The following is a 16,654-nucleotide window of genomic DNA, read 5'->3' on the forward strand; positions in this document are numbered from 1 at the left end:
AAAGAGTCACAAAGGGGAATGTTAAGGGTCACCCCACCCTTTGTTATAAATAGAACCTCATAACTCATAGAACGTGCTTTTGGGAGCCAAGCTTTTGGCTAGGCTTAGGCTTAGAAAAGGCTTGGGATTATTGTGAAGAGCCTTGGCTTCTCCATAGCGTAGAGCGAGTATACTTCTTTGGAGGAGCAGGTGTTCTTGACTGTAATGTTCCACTATTGGGGCTAGTGGTCGTCAATGGTGTATGTATGGATGAAACTTTCACTTATAATAATAATATCAGAGCCAACATGCTTTCATGCATATGTTGTTATTGTAGTTGGACTATTCTGGTTGCTTTAGCAATGTATGTTGTTTAACTTACGCATTTGATTATGAACTACTTTGTATGCAATTGTATGAATCCTATTGAATGTGTGTTGTTGGATTAACTCATCACTTTAATTTGTGGACTATTCTACATTTTAGCTTGTGATATCATTTCGCTCGTTTGTTCCTTTCAAGTTGTGTACTATTACAGGCTTCTAAGGGGTGCACTTCCTTTTACCCTCCATGTGTTAGAACCTTCATGCATCACACTTGATTCTCCGCAGGGTCACACACTTGCTCTCACCTAAATTCATCATAGTTACCAATGTGCACTACCACGGTCAAGGCATTACACTATCACCCACTGTTAGGACTCCTACTCCAAAAAGTTTGAGGTCTAGTTGGGACTTCATATCGGGGAGATCCCCTGAATGTTGGCGGGTCCAACATCATCAATAGAACTAGATAATTACTTATTGTTTTTACATATATAGGAATGTCTCTTATTTGTTGCAACAAAGGAATTTTAATACAAATGTTTCATAACTCATCTAGCATATCATACTCTAATCAAATCAATTTCTTTTCTACACCTTTATTTATTTTAAATCTCTTCAGAAAAGGAAGATTTTGAGAAGTTATAGAATGTTGTTTTATTAGAGGAGTAGGGAGGAATTTTTCCTATTTCTATGTCATCTATTTATCAATAATTTTTTCCTCTATTTTTTCTGTTGGGTATGTGTTATATTCTTTCCACAACTAGTCCCATGCAAAGATGGTGGGTGGACCTACCCATGGTTTTATGCATGGTTTTTTGAACATGGTTTTGGGCATGATGGTTTTCTTCCCATGGTATTTTGTAGATCCGTTTAAGGGAACTATGGTTATGTTTTAATCCAAGGTTAGTGCATTTTATGAATGCTTCCATATGTATATATATGTATGTAACATTGAAAGGAATATAATTAAAAATCAATCTGGTTTTCCTGGTTTGCATTCAAGGAGAAAATATCTGTGTATATTTTATGTTCTTTCCATTACATATTTTTTCTGTTGTAAGAATTCGTTTGCAGGTAATTTATGTACATGGTTAAAACCTACATGTTATTAGATGAAAACATAGGAGCCTTTTTGGAATACTCTTCATGATCTAAAATGAATGTCATTTAGTAGATTAAGAGGAGCAATCATATATGTTTGAAAAAATTGTATCTTTTCAATGTACGTGGGTTGAGTTACTTTATTATTTGTATTTGGAAGTGGATGTACAGGAAATTGGGTGGGACATTCAAGTTCTTGTGTAGAAGGTAATTGGAGAGGCTAACTAGAAGTCAAATGTGGCTATGCTTGTGGTGGAGGAGTTTGATATGGTTGTTGAGTTTGATATTGAGTATATTGTGTATATTGAGGATATGATGGATAATATTGAGGAATATTTCCCCCATATGATCGTCTCCAACCTTATTTCCAAGATTGGTTTTGGGCTTGGGGTGGCCAAGGTTTCCAAGGTAATGGTGTATTCCAATTACTTCGAGGATATTGAGGATAAGCTTGAAATTTTTTAGTAGGGCCTTACATAGTACCTAGTTGTTGGAACTGACAAGATCTTCTTAGAGCCACAAAGCAAAGTCATTCTGAAACTTCTTTGCTCCATTTTCTTCTTGATATACTACTTTTCCTCTTGGTAATGATGGAAAATCCTTTGTAGCATGTCATTTTCCACAAATAACACATATTTAAATTTTATCCAAGAGAGATTCTCTTAAATGATGTTTCTCTCTACACCTAGGACAAAATTTAGACAATGTAGCATTTTCAACTTTTTGCATAGTTTGCATTCATAGCATATCTATTTTTTCACTTAAATTTCCAAGAATATATGTTTTTAAATTACCTAACAAATGAGCAAGCTCAGATATACTTATTGTAATAGATGCAGATTTAATTACTCGAGCCATGGTTGCGTATAGAGGACCTTTACCATGTACATTTCCCTTCCTCATGATATATTCTTATACAATTCACAAGTTTCCTCAAATGAAATCTATGATACATCCCCTTTACCTGTAATATTTAAGAGATCAATCCATTCATCCCTAATTTCTTCAATTAAAATGGTTTTAAAGTATCAAATCCTAGTTTATGTTTTTTTACCCCAAGGAAAAAGAATACTTTTCATTATAATAAAAGATGAAAATTACATGTTGTATAGTTCATAGTCATCATGAACAAATTTTGGAGCTGTCCATATCAGCTGCTATTGTCCAGAGTCGTCTGAACTATTTATATACATGAAAATACAATTGTGATAAATATGATAGTAGTATAAACCAAAAACTGAAAATGCTTGAGATGATAGATGTGATATCTTTGAAAAACGTATCTCTAATATGCCAAAAGTGATAATAATAAAAAAACCGATGTCATTCTTGAATATCCTCGGGCACCTGGTGATCCTCAGAGAAAGTTCGATGATAATATTGGTAATGTTCAGTGTCGACCACCTCTGTCACATGCCAAGTACCAAACGTCTGTTGCGTGCCCTCTTTGGATAGATGATATGAAATATGGTTCTGCTCCTTGTAAATATGGTGACAAGATATGGCATCAAAACGAGATTTAAGAAGCATCACTTCATCTAATAAACTTCTGAGAGTGTGTGTGTGGCATGTGGATTTCAATGTGAACCAGTCAATCACCACTTTTGAATCACTGAAGACTTGTAGATGACTACAATTTTTCTCAAGAGTGAATAGAAGGAGGAGTTTAAGATGGAGTAAAACTGCAAATTTATTAGTGCCCTGCCCCAAAATGGCTTTGATTTTGTAATGGTGAGTGTTATTGAGATGTAGGACAGCTCCATTGTCGCAACGTCCTTGCTGTGAAGAGCCATGAAAGTATGCCCAAGGGATTGAGTGACAAATTGATTACATGGATATATATCAAGGAGCAGATGGATTGTCATCGTACAGAAGGAGAGAGTATAGAATAGAGGTTTGTGCAGAAGTGTGATCTGGGGAAAAGGGAGTGTCATGAAATATCTTCTTGTTCCACCCAATCCATAGGCCCCAACATGTGAGAAGTTGGATGTTTTGTTGCTTATTCGATGTTGACTCCTTCCACCAGTGTTCCCGGGCTTTCAATATATTTCCTCCTTGCCATTTTATGGATATGGATAGTCCCTGGTATATAGTTTTCCAAACCAGATTGGCGATGGGACAAGTTAGGAAAAGGTGTTCAATTGTTTCCTCCAATTCTTTGCATAATGCACACCATGAGGCGCCGCAATATGATCATTTTTTTCAGATTGTCTCCTGTGGGAATTTTTTTTTCCAATATACACCAAAATAACATCTAGGCTTTTGCAAGCCCCTCTAATTTCTAGAGTTTCATTTTCCTTAGAGGCGATCATGAAGAGATAACCCTCCTTTGGAGAGTAAGATCCTCGTTTTGAGGATGCCCATAATAGCTCATATGCATGATTAATTAATTGAATGTGTGTCAATGATAGCACCCTAGTATACTCTTCCCATACATTGTGACATTGCTCAAGTACCTAAAGATTTGCTTTTGTAAGCCAGTGTTGTCCCCATATATTAGATCATGTTGAGTCCTATTGATCGCCTGAAATGTAAGCATCAACAATGGGGGGAACCACTTGGTTGGGACCTTAGAAAAAATCCTTTTCCATTTAGGATGATGGTTCCAATTGGAATTATGGGACCAATTTTCATTTATGTGAAATTATATGAAATGAATTTAATAAAAGTATAAATATCTTATATAACTAAAACGGAAAATAAATATTAATAAAATTATTATCTATCCCGGGAATGCTAGTGGTATATGCGATTATACAAATTTCATAATTGACTTGACAATATAGATTATCGTGTAACTATGAGGCTAACATAGAGAAAGATAAATAATTTAATTAAATAGTTAATTAAATTAGCTTATGAATTCATCACATATATTGATATCTTATTGTTCATACATATAATTTATGATTCCAATCCAACATATCAGTAGTGATAATTAGCGATTGCTTAAGCACATATATTATGAACAAAATCAAATTTCCATTCAACTCTAAACAAAATAATAAAAAAAGGATAATAGTACTCGATATATCATTGCTCTGCTCATGAGAAAAATGGTGATGGTTCAGCTATATATTAAGAAAAACCTAAGTTACAATAGTGCAGCTTAAGCCTTCTTTTCAAAAATTCAAAACCCCTTTTCCTAACTAATGGAGGGGATTTATAGCTTCATGATAAAATAAAAATATAGAAAATAAAATAACAACTTCAGGTGGTTTCAACAAACGTAGCCAAAATAAACAAAAAGGGACAAATTTAGAATCTATTGCAACAAATTTTCTAAGCTTGGGAGACTATCCTCTGATTCGTTGCTGCAACTCATAGATATCTAGCAAATTATTTAACTTGGGCGGATCCTTTGGTTTTAGTCGCATTTGGTTGATGAAGATAGCATCCCTCAATGCTGGCAACATTTGTGTGGTGGTATTTGATAAAAATTGGAGGAATACCCACTGACTGTGGTTTAACCCAAAATTTCCAATGACTCTCGAAGTTAATTTTGGTTAGCTATTTATAACCTCAGATTGCTTCTTAGAGGATTATTGCCACATTTTAGTAAACATTTTGATATTAGGTAATTCTCCTTCGGGACAACTCGATATGATATTGGCTTGAAACAATTTATCGCTAACTGCTTCAATGAGATTATTTAAAATATCCCTTACATGAAATACTGCTACTTCTGCTTGCTTGAGGCGAACTTCCCATTCTTGAATAACAATGTCTTTGTGTGATTCTTGAATTTTGGGAAGATTGGCCAATATTCCATCTACGCTTTCTTTCCATGTCAAGAAACTGACAATTTTCTCTTCTATGTCCTCAAAGTAAGTCTTGACATCTGATAGCTAGTCTACCAGGGAACTAGTTGTCCTGCATTGATCATGAATATTTGCCAATTTCTGGCAAAATACAATCTGCTATTGAGCAAGAAGAGTGTTCAACTCTTTTTCCTCCTTCTTAAACTCAATTAATTCAGGATTGACACTCATATGTTCAATCCTTCTCTACAACTCTTGAATTTGAGAGTCTCAGGCCTATAAATCAACATCATACTGAACTCTGAGGGAGTTAAACCTATTCTGGAGCTTTGTGACTTGTCCTTGCCAATGTTTTGTGACCCTTTGTTTCTCAGTTTCAATGCTTTGTTCTAATAGCACAATCTTTTCTTATTTCCCCTTTAGCAACTGCTACGCCTATCTAGCTTTGTCCATAGTAGCTTAAGCATATGCATCTATAAATCGGGTAAGCCTACCCAATTCTTCTGTAGCATTTTCTGAAGAGCCTTTCCACAATAACTCAAAAGGTGCATTGCCAGGAACTAGAGCTTGGGATTGGTCAAGTTTTCTCTTCTTCCTCTCCCTCTTGACCAAAACCTTGTGCTGAGGGCTACAAAATATGTCTAATGGGGGAATTTCTTCAATTCTTAACACAACTACGGAAGAAGGGAATGTCGATATAATTTCAACATATTTATCCTCCAAAGGTTTCTCAAGAAACATTGTTATTATAAGAGTTTGTTCAAGGCTTTCTGAAGTGTCTTGAATCTTCTCTTGTGGATGAGTTTTAACAACTTGAGGTTGATCAACTTTAGCGTTAAGAGCTTGATTATATTGTTCTTATATTTCTTCCAAGTTAGGATTAGGTACAAAACCCTCTACTTGAGAAGAAGAGGAGGTGATTGTTTTTTTAGACTAAGAAGCACTAGCAAATTGTGTAGAACCAACAATTACAACATCATCAGGAACTGTCCTATCCTGAGGAATCCGTAATGCATTGATAGGTAGATTTACTAGCCTTGAGGCCCTATACTGAGCAAACTGAATCATTTCTCCTGGAGTTAATTGTTGCTCTCCTTGGTTTAAAACCATCAAACTTATCTTGCTCATGGGAAAATTGCCTAATGCTTGATGCAACTGTAAATTTTTTTACAATTTGATGAGGGCCATAGTATTTGTTGGGAATACTGGGGAAACCAACCTATTAAATGGCTCTAATTTCAATGACCACATGCTTGTAGTTTTCCAAGGCATATATACCACACTAGACAGGAAAAATGTGCCACATCTTTTTATTGGATTCCTTCAAAACTTTAGAAATACCATTTGCCATGGTATGATAGGCTATCTCTCTGGCAAGAAGTTTGTCACTAATGAATAGAGGTAATACATAAGGGTGATCTAGACTCCCATCGACTCTAACATAGGTGAAAAATTATTCTTTGAACCAATTTCCTACTCAGAGCTAGTCAATTTCAGCTTCTAGAGATACCCATGGAGCCCTTTTATAAAAAATAATTGGGTAGATAGGTATCATGACTCCATGACATATTTGTAGAAATGTGAGATATATTTGGAATCCCAAAGAATATCATGGTATATGTGAATAGGGGCTGGGTCTTCTAGGGTCCAATTCCAACCCATAGAGGAAAATTCCATGGTGAAACACAAGGCATCCATAGAGGGAATTATGTTCTCAGAGACTTTTTGCTTACCTCTAAAAGACAAGATATGGGTTGCTAGGTTATCTGAGAGTATATTACCCCAATAAAATATAAAACCCTCTAAAGCCCCATCAATAAGTGGTACCCATTAATCAATACATTTCTATGTATTTGGATGAGAAAAATGTCTACACATCATAGCAGCTATCTGACAATAGGGACCGGAAAGGGAATCTATAGAATACTTACTATTTTCCTCTAGCTTGTGTTTCTTAGGATCCCTATTCCATCCTCTAATCGAATCTGATGCATGATCATGTTCTTTCATAAATTCTTCAACGAATTTCTTGTCATATTTACATTATGCCTCAAGCAAATGGTACATCCTCCTCAATTATTTTCTGACAAAATATCTGATGACTGTTTGCTTACTTGTGATAATATGCCTGTTAGAAATGCTCAAATTGTCTACAACCCACCGAACCATGTCTGTATAAGGAAGAATTTTAGGCCTAGCTGCAATCCTGTGCAAGAAGGAATTAGCCACATCATTGTAGGTAGTGTTTGAGATTGGAGTAGAATTTTCAGTATTCATTGTTCTTTGTGTGACCCTGGTTCCTTCATATTCAAAGAGTTTATACATGGATTCCCATGAGGATTGCATAGAGTCTTTAGAATAAGATTTATTGGAGAAAAAACCTGGTGTATAATCCTTGTCTTCAATTCTTTCAATTAAAGGAGTGGCATATTGTTACAGTGCTATGATTTTCTTCTTGCCCTTTTGTGCTTTCGACATTTCTTCGATGTTATAGTGGTTGGGGCTAGCCTGTAGGAGAAAACATAGGGATGAGTGAAAATATTTTAGTCCCAAAGGACTTAGCGCAAATAATGAGGCTTTACAACAACAATCTCTTCTTTAAAGAAAATCTTGATAAAATTGAATTGAAGTGAACGAAAGCGTTTATGATTTCGAAAACAATAACTTCTCCAATTTCAAACATTAAGTGCAGAAACATGAAATCACATGGGATTTCCAAATTATCATATCAGAGGTTTAATATCAGAGAAATAAATTAGATGGATGCATTGGAAAGTTACGATAATTCGAACTTCTGATATATGAGAATTTCGATAAAGTAATGACTATGATAAATATCGGAGAAAATGCTTAAATGAAAAGAGGCATGAATTGATATCAAGAAACTCATATTGGAGGTGGAATATTGGAGGAATCGTATCAAGGATTTTAGGAACAGGATTTCAATGTAAAATTTGTGATAGAGAGCTTTAATGGGAATATTGAAGGTATCGACGATGAGGGATATTAGAGATATGGGATATCAGAGGTGAAGTGTATCGGAGGTATAAGATATTGTAGGTATCACAATATAAAAGTTACGATAATGGAAGCGTCGATATAATAAATGACAACTATGGGACCGATGGACAATAATAATATTTATTTATGTTAAAAAATTATATATTATAGAGCAATGGAACACATAAAATATTGCAGAAACACAAACACAGAAAACACATAAAACAAGAGAGACATTGATATATGTGGTTCACCCAATTTGGGCTACATCCACGGAGAAACAACCAATCCTTCCTTTATATTATCCAGCAGAATGAAGAGATACAACTTACAATGGATCCGTTGTAATTTCCTCTTCGCTCTCACACAATCTCCTCTCTCTTTCTCGCTAAGAAATTAACATATACATAACTACAATAAAATTCCCTCATATATAGCGAAGGGTTTTCTTATAGGAAAAAAAACCCTAAATTAAGCATAACTTCTACCGTCATATCATTCGCCTAATGAACGACCCAGATTGACTATGAAATTACAATATTTTAAAATATTTAATCAACAGACCATATTAACTTTGGGGTGCTGCCCCCGAACCCCCGCCATGGGGGGTCTCATAAAATCATCATTGCCCCCCTTAGACCCCTGTAACGATGATTAAATAGACAATGTTTCCTCCCCATTACAAACTGGGGTCCAATGCGGCAATACCTTTGAATAAAGAAGATAATCAAGCTCCGGATCCAACAATTTATATAAAGGTGTGCATGACTTGTAATAAACCTTAGTAAAATCCCTTTCATGTGATTTTATTAATAAAGAAGTCATCGAGAGGAAGTGATATCGAAGATGGGTTTTATCATGACTTTCTCAAAGGGGAAGTTAAGATATAATAAGGGTCCAATGGAGTTTTTTCGATGGAGCTTTGATTTTGCGAGTGTGACTTATCGAGACTTATGTTTATCGTAATTTATTGAAAGGTGCCACTCTGATATATGGTTTCTAATAAAGGGAAAGCCTTCAAGCCTATCAATTTAAAAAAAAAATAAAAAATAAAAATCCAAAAATGTCCTAACTTTATTAAAATTTGAATCATTTTATTAAAATAACAAAAGGGTCCCCATTATTCATTAATAACTAAGTAAAAATAAATGGGGGCGTTGTTGAATACTACAACAGGTCGCCAATCGGGTTCAGATATTTGATCCTATGAGATGGGAGAAAAGTGACCAAGTCTAGAGGGAGAATGTGATTGTTTCCACAGCCCAACCAGGGGTCAATTCCAATCCGAACATGGTTCCCAGTGCCTATACGCCATGCCAAACCTAAGGCAATGATTGGAAAGGATTTTATTACAACTTTCCAAATGGTGGAAATGTTTGTTCTCGATTTATATGGGAGTTAGATCAAGCCCTAAATTGATAATGGATGTATATATTTCTATTGTACCACATCGTTCCAAAGGATGTGTGTAATGAGGAGTCTCCAACCAACCTTTGCAACCAGAGCTTGAGAAAAGAAATGGAGATCTTTTAAGCCCCAACCTCCCCATGATTTGGGAAGGGAAATTCTGTCCCATCTTACCCATGCAAATGTGTGCCCTTCCTTTGCCCCCTACCAGACGAAGCCACAAAAAATCCTTTGAATGATGTTAAGTATTCCTTTGGGGATCCATGAAAGGGACATCCAAAATACAGGAGTGGCTTCAATTACATATTTGATGAGTACAAGCCTGCCAACTCTAGACAACCACTTGTGACACTAGGATTTTATTTTCTTTTCAATTTTGGCTACTAACCACATCCAGTCTTCCTTGTTATAATCATTTGGCTTCAGCTGAAATCCAAGATATTTTATCCCTTCCTCGAGGGGCAAATATTGGAAAGGAAAAAGATTACGAGCATGTGTAATTTCAGGTTCTAAACATTCACAACATGTAATGGTATATTTTTGTTGATTTGGAGACATACTTGTATCAGTGCAGAAATTGTCTAAGATAGAGATGAATTCATTCACATCACCACACGATCCATCCAAGAAAATTAGTACATCATCTATGAACAAGAGGTGAGAGAGGATCATTGCACCCCCAATGCAAAACCCCCTGAGGGCACTTCGACTGACTGATTTGTGGATTAATCTATTGAGTCCCTCAATAATCAGTAAGAAAAGTAGGGGAGACAGTGGGCAGCCCCTCTCAATATGGAAGAAATTATATGCAGCACCATTGATTAATACCGCAAAAGAAGCTGATGTAATACAACACATGATCCAATTGATAAAGGAGTTTTGGAAACCCAGGTGGGTGAGGAGAAGTCTGATATAGAGCCAATTGGCTTTGTCAAAGGCCTTGGAGAGGTCGATTTTGAGGATCATACCCTTTAATTTCATAGTTTTAATATTGTGTAGCCCTTCTTGTGCAATTCCAATAGCTTCATGTATTTGACGATCTTCTAAGAAGATGAATTGCTTTGAGGATATGTGTCCAGAGAAGATTAGTCTGAGCCTGTTAGAAATGATTTTGGAAATGATCTTGTAAATGACATTGCAAAGGGAGATCGACTGGTAGTTTGCAAAAGAAGAAGGGGCATCATATTTAGGGATAAGAGAAATGAATGTTGAGTTGAAAGCATTGTACATTTGGCCAGATGTACGACTTTCCTCTACTACATTCAAAAGGTCCCGACCGATAAGTTCATAAAAAATGAGGAAGAATTTTATAGGTTATCCATTTGGACTAGCATTTTTTTCTTTATTGAACTGGTGCAAGACAGATTCCAATTCCATAGGGGAGACTTATTGTTATAACTCATTATTGTCTTCATCAGTAGTGAACCTGGGAAAGGCTTAGGCAGTCTACATGATCTCCCCCAGGGTGGATTTTCAAGGGGCCGAGAAAAGAGATTGGAATTGATGGACTCCCATTCTGGCCAGGTCCTTGAAATTTGAAGTTGTATTTCCAACACCATGAGTGAGGGACCAGATGGTGTTGTAAGCCATCTTGGCCTTGGCAAATTGATGGAAGAATTTTGTATTATCATCCACAGCATGTAGCCATATAGACCTTCTCTTTAATCTCCATATCTCTTCCCTAGCTTTCAGCAAACGTCACTTCTCCATTTTGAGATGAATGAGGTGAATTTTGGATTCATTTGATGAATATCCCCCACCCTCAGGTAGTTCCATCTTATCCAGTTCAGATTCAATCTTCTTTAGGGCTTCCTCATCCCTTTGTCATTTCCCTTTAAGCCACTCGAGGGTTTTCCTTTTTATGATACACAAATTCTCATTGAATTGTGAGGCCATCGATATGTTCTCTAGTAACTCACACTTCCTCCAGTTATCAGACACAATTATTCAAAATTCCTCCTCTTTGAGCCATGTTGAATTAAATTTGAAAGGGGCTCTGGGCTTGTCAAAATGACCTACCATCTGAAGGTAAATGGGAATATGGTTAGATTGACCCCTCGAACCTACCCATTTCTTGAAATGAGATAGGTGCTCTAGGAATTATTCCTTGATCAAGAAACGAGGTAATCTGTGTGCAATCGATTCCTCCCCCACGCGTCAATTTCTCCAAGTCGGTATGATTTTTTCCATTTCAATGCCAATGAGATGTTGAGAGTCAATAATCCAGTAGAAAATATCTGAGAGGAAGTCCTCTTGTGTATGATGGTCTTAACATTCCACCCTACCCAAGGAGAAGTTCAAATCTCCTCTGATAATGAGATTGCCAGAATTCATGAAGGAATGATTCATCAGTGTATTCCAAAAATCTTCCGATTGTGACATGGTCCATAAATATTAATGATCTTGAATAGTACGTCGAGCTCTTCAGAAAATATATCAACAACAATATAGTTGTGGTTTCCCCAGATATTGACGATCTACATAGATTTAGAATTGAAACCAATAACAACCCCCCTAGATCAACCCATCGCATCAATGGCATGGAAGGTCCATCCCTTGAATATTGATGATAGAGTATGCTCAATCTCCAAACATGACCCTAGGGTTTCCTAGAGAAAAATGATATTGAGATAGTCTGATAGAATTAGTTGTTTAAGAGATAGTGTTTTTGAGGGACTAGCTAACCCTTGAAAGTTATAGGATAGTGACTTCATTGTGGAACTGAGGATGGGATGTGAATAGCTCTAAGGACCCCTTCCATAGATAGTTATCTGCTAGCAGATATATCTAGGTTGGCCTGATTCGTGGCTTTTGAGATGTGCGATTTTCTACCACATGCAATCTTGGGTAATTTGGATAGGGATAGGGGGGCTAGACTAGTCCCATGGCTGGTGAGGGAAACTAGACCATAGGGTGGATGCATCAAGGAGCGGGGGAAGTATTTGTGCCCCATTCCAGATGTTGATGATGAGTTTCTTTGAGAAAGGAGAGTAGGGGAGGGAACCGAGCAACAAACAGGTAGGGATTTTACCAGATAGGAAATAGCCCCCAAATGATGAAAAGGAGTGTGGCTGCCTGAATAAATGGTAGAAGTAGTCAGAGAAGATATAGAGACATGTGATATCATTCAAGAAGTAAAACGAGGTTGAGGGGAAAAATTACCCGGCATAGTAGATGTCGATGGATGGAGAGATCTTGATCATGCACCATCTTTGAGCCCTACATCCCCAACCAAGTGTGAAGGTGCTCTAGATTCCATGCCTTCACATGTAGAGGAGATAGGAAGGGATGCACCATGAGGTCCTGGTGCAAGATCTGATGTAGGAATAGGGCCATCATCTCCCTGATGTTGTTGAAGGATAAGAGGAAAATATTCATATACATGTATAACCTGGTGACAATGGCGACATCAAAATGGAATGCCTCATAATCAAGGATTTGATTTCGAACAAATCCTCTCTAGAGAAAAATTAGATTCTCCACTAGGCCCTCCTGGGTATCCATAAAAACCAAGATTCACGTGAAGGACATTCTTCCAGTCTCCAAAAAAATCTGTCATACTCTAGATACTACCAATATCATCACCAATTGTAGAAATTTCTCTATAGATCAGCTAGCTCTGATACCATGTAGAAATTATGCAAATTCTCTACAAATCTACCTCTATGATCATGTAGAAAATCTGATTGTAGATTTACCCAATAATGCAATATACCAAAGCAAAATACCATAATCTACTTCTACTATCAATTTTCTTTGCAGAAGCTTAAATATTGAGCAAGATCATGTTGAACACATATAACCAAAAGAAGAAGAATCAATGCACATGAAACACAAAAAATACTTAGGGAAAAGCCTCAGCTAAAAACCCCACTATTTGTATTATCATACAAGGTTGAAATACATTAGAATTATACAAAGCCTTAGCTCTCATAGCTAGCCAACTCTTAGTACAATCCTCCTGGATACTCACAGGTAACCAAAGCTTCTCACAAGCCTTCTCCTCTGCCCTCCAAGCTCCTATTTCCTTGCGCAGTTACCTCTGGGATGATCTCCTTCACCCAGTGTAACACTGCTTTCACGCACTGCTCTAACACACTGTCAGAACTGCGCAATCCTCAAGGAACCTTACCTTGACTGCATGCATGAGTTTCCTTTATACGAAAACACATGCAACTGATAGTACACTATCCTTGACATTTAGCTCAACTTGGTCTTTCTCATAATAGACATGCATGAGTTTCTGATGAGGGAATCTTTAGTTATCTAGAGTACACTGGTTGAGTGCATGCATGCATCAATTGACTGATAACTCACAATTAGTTCCTCAAACAGTTTGGAACTAATTTAGCTGTACTTAACTCAGTAAACTGAGTTAACTAATTACAACTCAAATATAACTCAATCTTATCTCCTTAATTAAGGGATAATCTCCTTAATTTAAGGGATGACTCTTGCATGACTTCAGAAAGACTTCTAACTTGAATTTCTCCAAATAATTAAATCCATAATGAATTAATCATATATTTCCAAGTAGCTGGTGAGACTAAATTCGATTTTAATTCACAATTTTAATTCAAGGACAAATTAAAATTGGAATATTCTGGATTCTATTTTTATCATTTCTTGTTGCTATTTTCGACACTCCCTCTCAACAAGAAAGGAATTCAACTCGATCCTGATCATGAACCTTTGGAATGTTATGCATGCAACACATCTCTCTAGTGTTGTTGCTCCAACAACTCCAAAAACAAAAAAACATCCAACTTGAATCAGTATGGTGCATCTGTCATCAAAGTCTCTGACTGCTATTACCTCTATCAACTGAAAACTTTGCGCTTCTGCTGACTCTGCCTTTCTGCACTGTTGTCAAACCTTCTTGGTGCTCTTCAATATCTGACTGCTCTAGCCTCTGTCACTTTGACCTCTGATTGCATCAATCCCACTGATTCCTCCTGCTACTATGTACTTTGGTCTCCCATAGCAAGGTACGATCCATGAGATAAAACCTCTCAATGGACCCTGCCCAATTTCAGCCTTCTTAGGACTATCACTTCACATCACCTCACCACACACCTGGAGGTATGGCTACATGTCAACCCTCTACCCACTTCTCCAATTGTCGCTCCTCCACAATTGTCTGAGACTTCTTCTCGGACTGCATGTTGAGAGGTAATTTACTCTCCCTCTCAACCACCAAGCCTCTAACATTTGCCTTGCTCCTCAAGGCTTTGCATGCATCTTGAACCTCAAGAGCATACAGGTTCTCAACTCATGTACCTATCTGTTTCACCTGTCTCGTGGTGATGTGTCTAAGGAACGCCTTTCCTTTACTGAAGATAACATTGTAGCCTTTGTCCTCAAACATCGCGATCGATACCAAGTTCTTCTTCAATCCAGGCACATACTTCACATCTGTCAAGGTGATAGGAGCTCCATGCTCCCTCTCAAAAGAAACCGTGCCCACTCCTAAAACACTATACCTTTCATTATCACCCATCTCTATGCGCATCTTGAGGTCTTTCTCCTCCAAGGTACTGAATAAATTTTTATCACCGGTCATGTGGAATGAGGCTCCACTGTCATGATACCAGACACAACCCATCATCGATGACACCATCCATGCGATGAGGGTAAAGTCCATTTCGAATTGAGAGGTTAATGCCTCACCTTCTGATCCTTCTAAGGATCCCTTCTTGGACTTCTTCGATGGGCAATTAGTTGCATAATGACCCATCTCATGACAATTAAAGCATATCCCTTTAGACTTGTCAACCTTCTTCCCTCCATGAAAAGAATTCGATTCAGAATGGGACGCCTTCCCGTTACCTTTCTTTGCCTTACTTGCTAAGGCTAGATTTTCTTCATCATCATCCTTGGGTGAAGAACCATCTCGTGTGCTCCTCATAATGTCCTCCTGCATGAGATCCGACCACAGTTATTCCCAATCCGGCAGTTTCTCCCTTCCATTCACAGAGTCCTCATAGCTATTCCAACTCTTTGGAAGGCCAAGAAGAGCGAGGCTCACCATATCATCATCGAAAATAGTTATTCCCACACTTCCAAGCTCATCTCTATAGGTGGTGAGCTTGTTCAAATATGTGGAAATAGTATCTCCATTCTCCATCTTGATTCTTCGAAGCTTATCCTTGCGTGCCAATTTCCTCTGGTTTCTATTGTTCTGGTAGAGGTCCTTCAATGTTTTCCACATTGAATATGGATTATCCTTCCCATGGAGACTCAAGACAATATGGTCTCAAACTCCCTCAAGGATGATCCACCTCACACTCACTACACACTTCTTCCACTCAGCCAACTCTTGTGCATTAGTTGAACCTGGATTTGGGATTTCTTGATCAATGAAATCTTTCAAGCCGTTGTCTTCTAATATAGCCTCCATGCGATCTTTCCATGCTATGTAATTCAAGCTGCCTTCCAAGGCATACTCGAGTCTCAAGCCATAGAACGGCATTGGCCAACCTTGAAGTATGATAAGAATTCGATTTGCACCTGCCACCGCGAAATTCAAACTTCCAATTCTCTTCTCCATATACTGTTCACAACTCCAACAAACTTAGCTCCAATACTATGTAGAAATTTCTCTATAGATCAGCTAGCTTTGATACCATGTAGAAATTCTGAAAATTCTCTACAAATCTACCTCTAATATCATGTAGAAAATTTGATTGTAGATTAACTTGATAATGCAATATACCGAAGCAAAATACTATAATCTACTTCTACTATCAATTTTCTTTGTGGAAGCTTAAAGATTGAGCAAGATCAAGCTGAACACATATAACTAGAAGAAGAAGAATCAATGCACATGAAACACAGAAAATACTCAGGGAAAAGCCTTAGCTAGAAACCACACTATCTGTATTATCATACAAGGTGGAAATACATTAGAATTATACAAAGCCCTAGCTCTCATAGCTAGCCAGCTCTCAGTACAATCCTCCTAGATGTTCACAGGCAATCAAATCTTCTCACAAGCCTTCTCCTTTGCCCTCCAAGCTCCTATTTCCTTGTGCAGTTACCTCTAGGATGATCTCCTTCACCTAGTGTAACACTGCTCTA

This window comes from Pinus tabuliformis, chromosome 9 (genome assembly GCF_031772625.1).
Source record: "Pinus tabuliformis cultivar Carrire ecotype Pingquan chromosome 9, CPIR1, whole genome shotgun sequence".
Lineage (NCBI taxonomy): Eukaryota > Viridiplantae > Streptophyta > Pinopsida > Pinales > Pinaceae > Pinus > Pinus tabuliformis.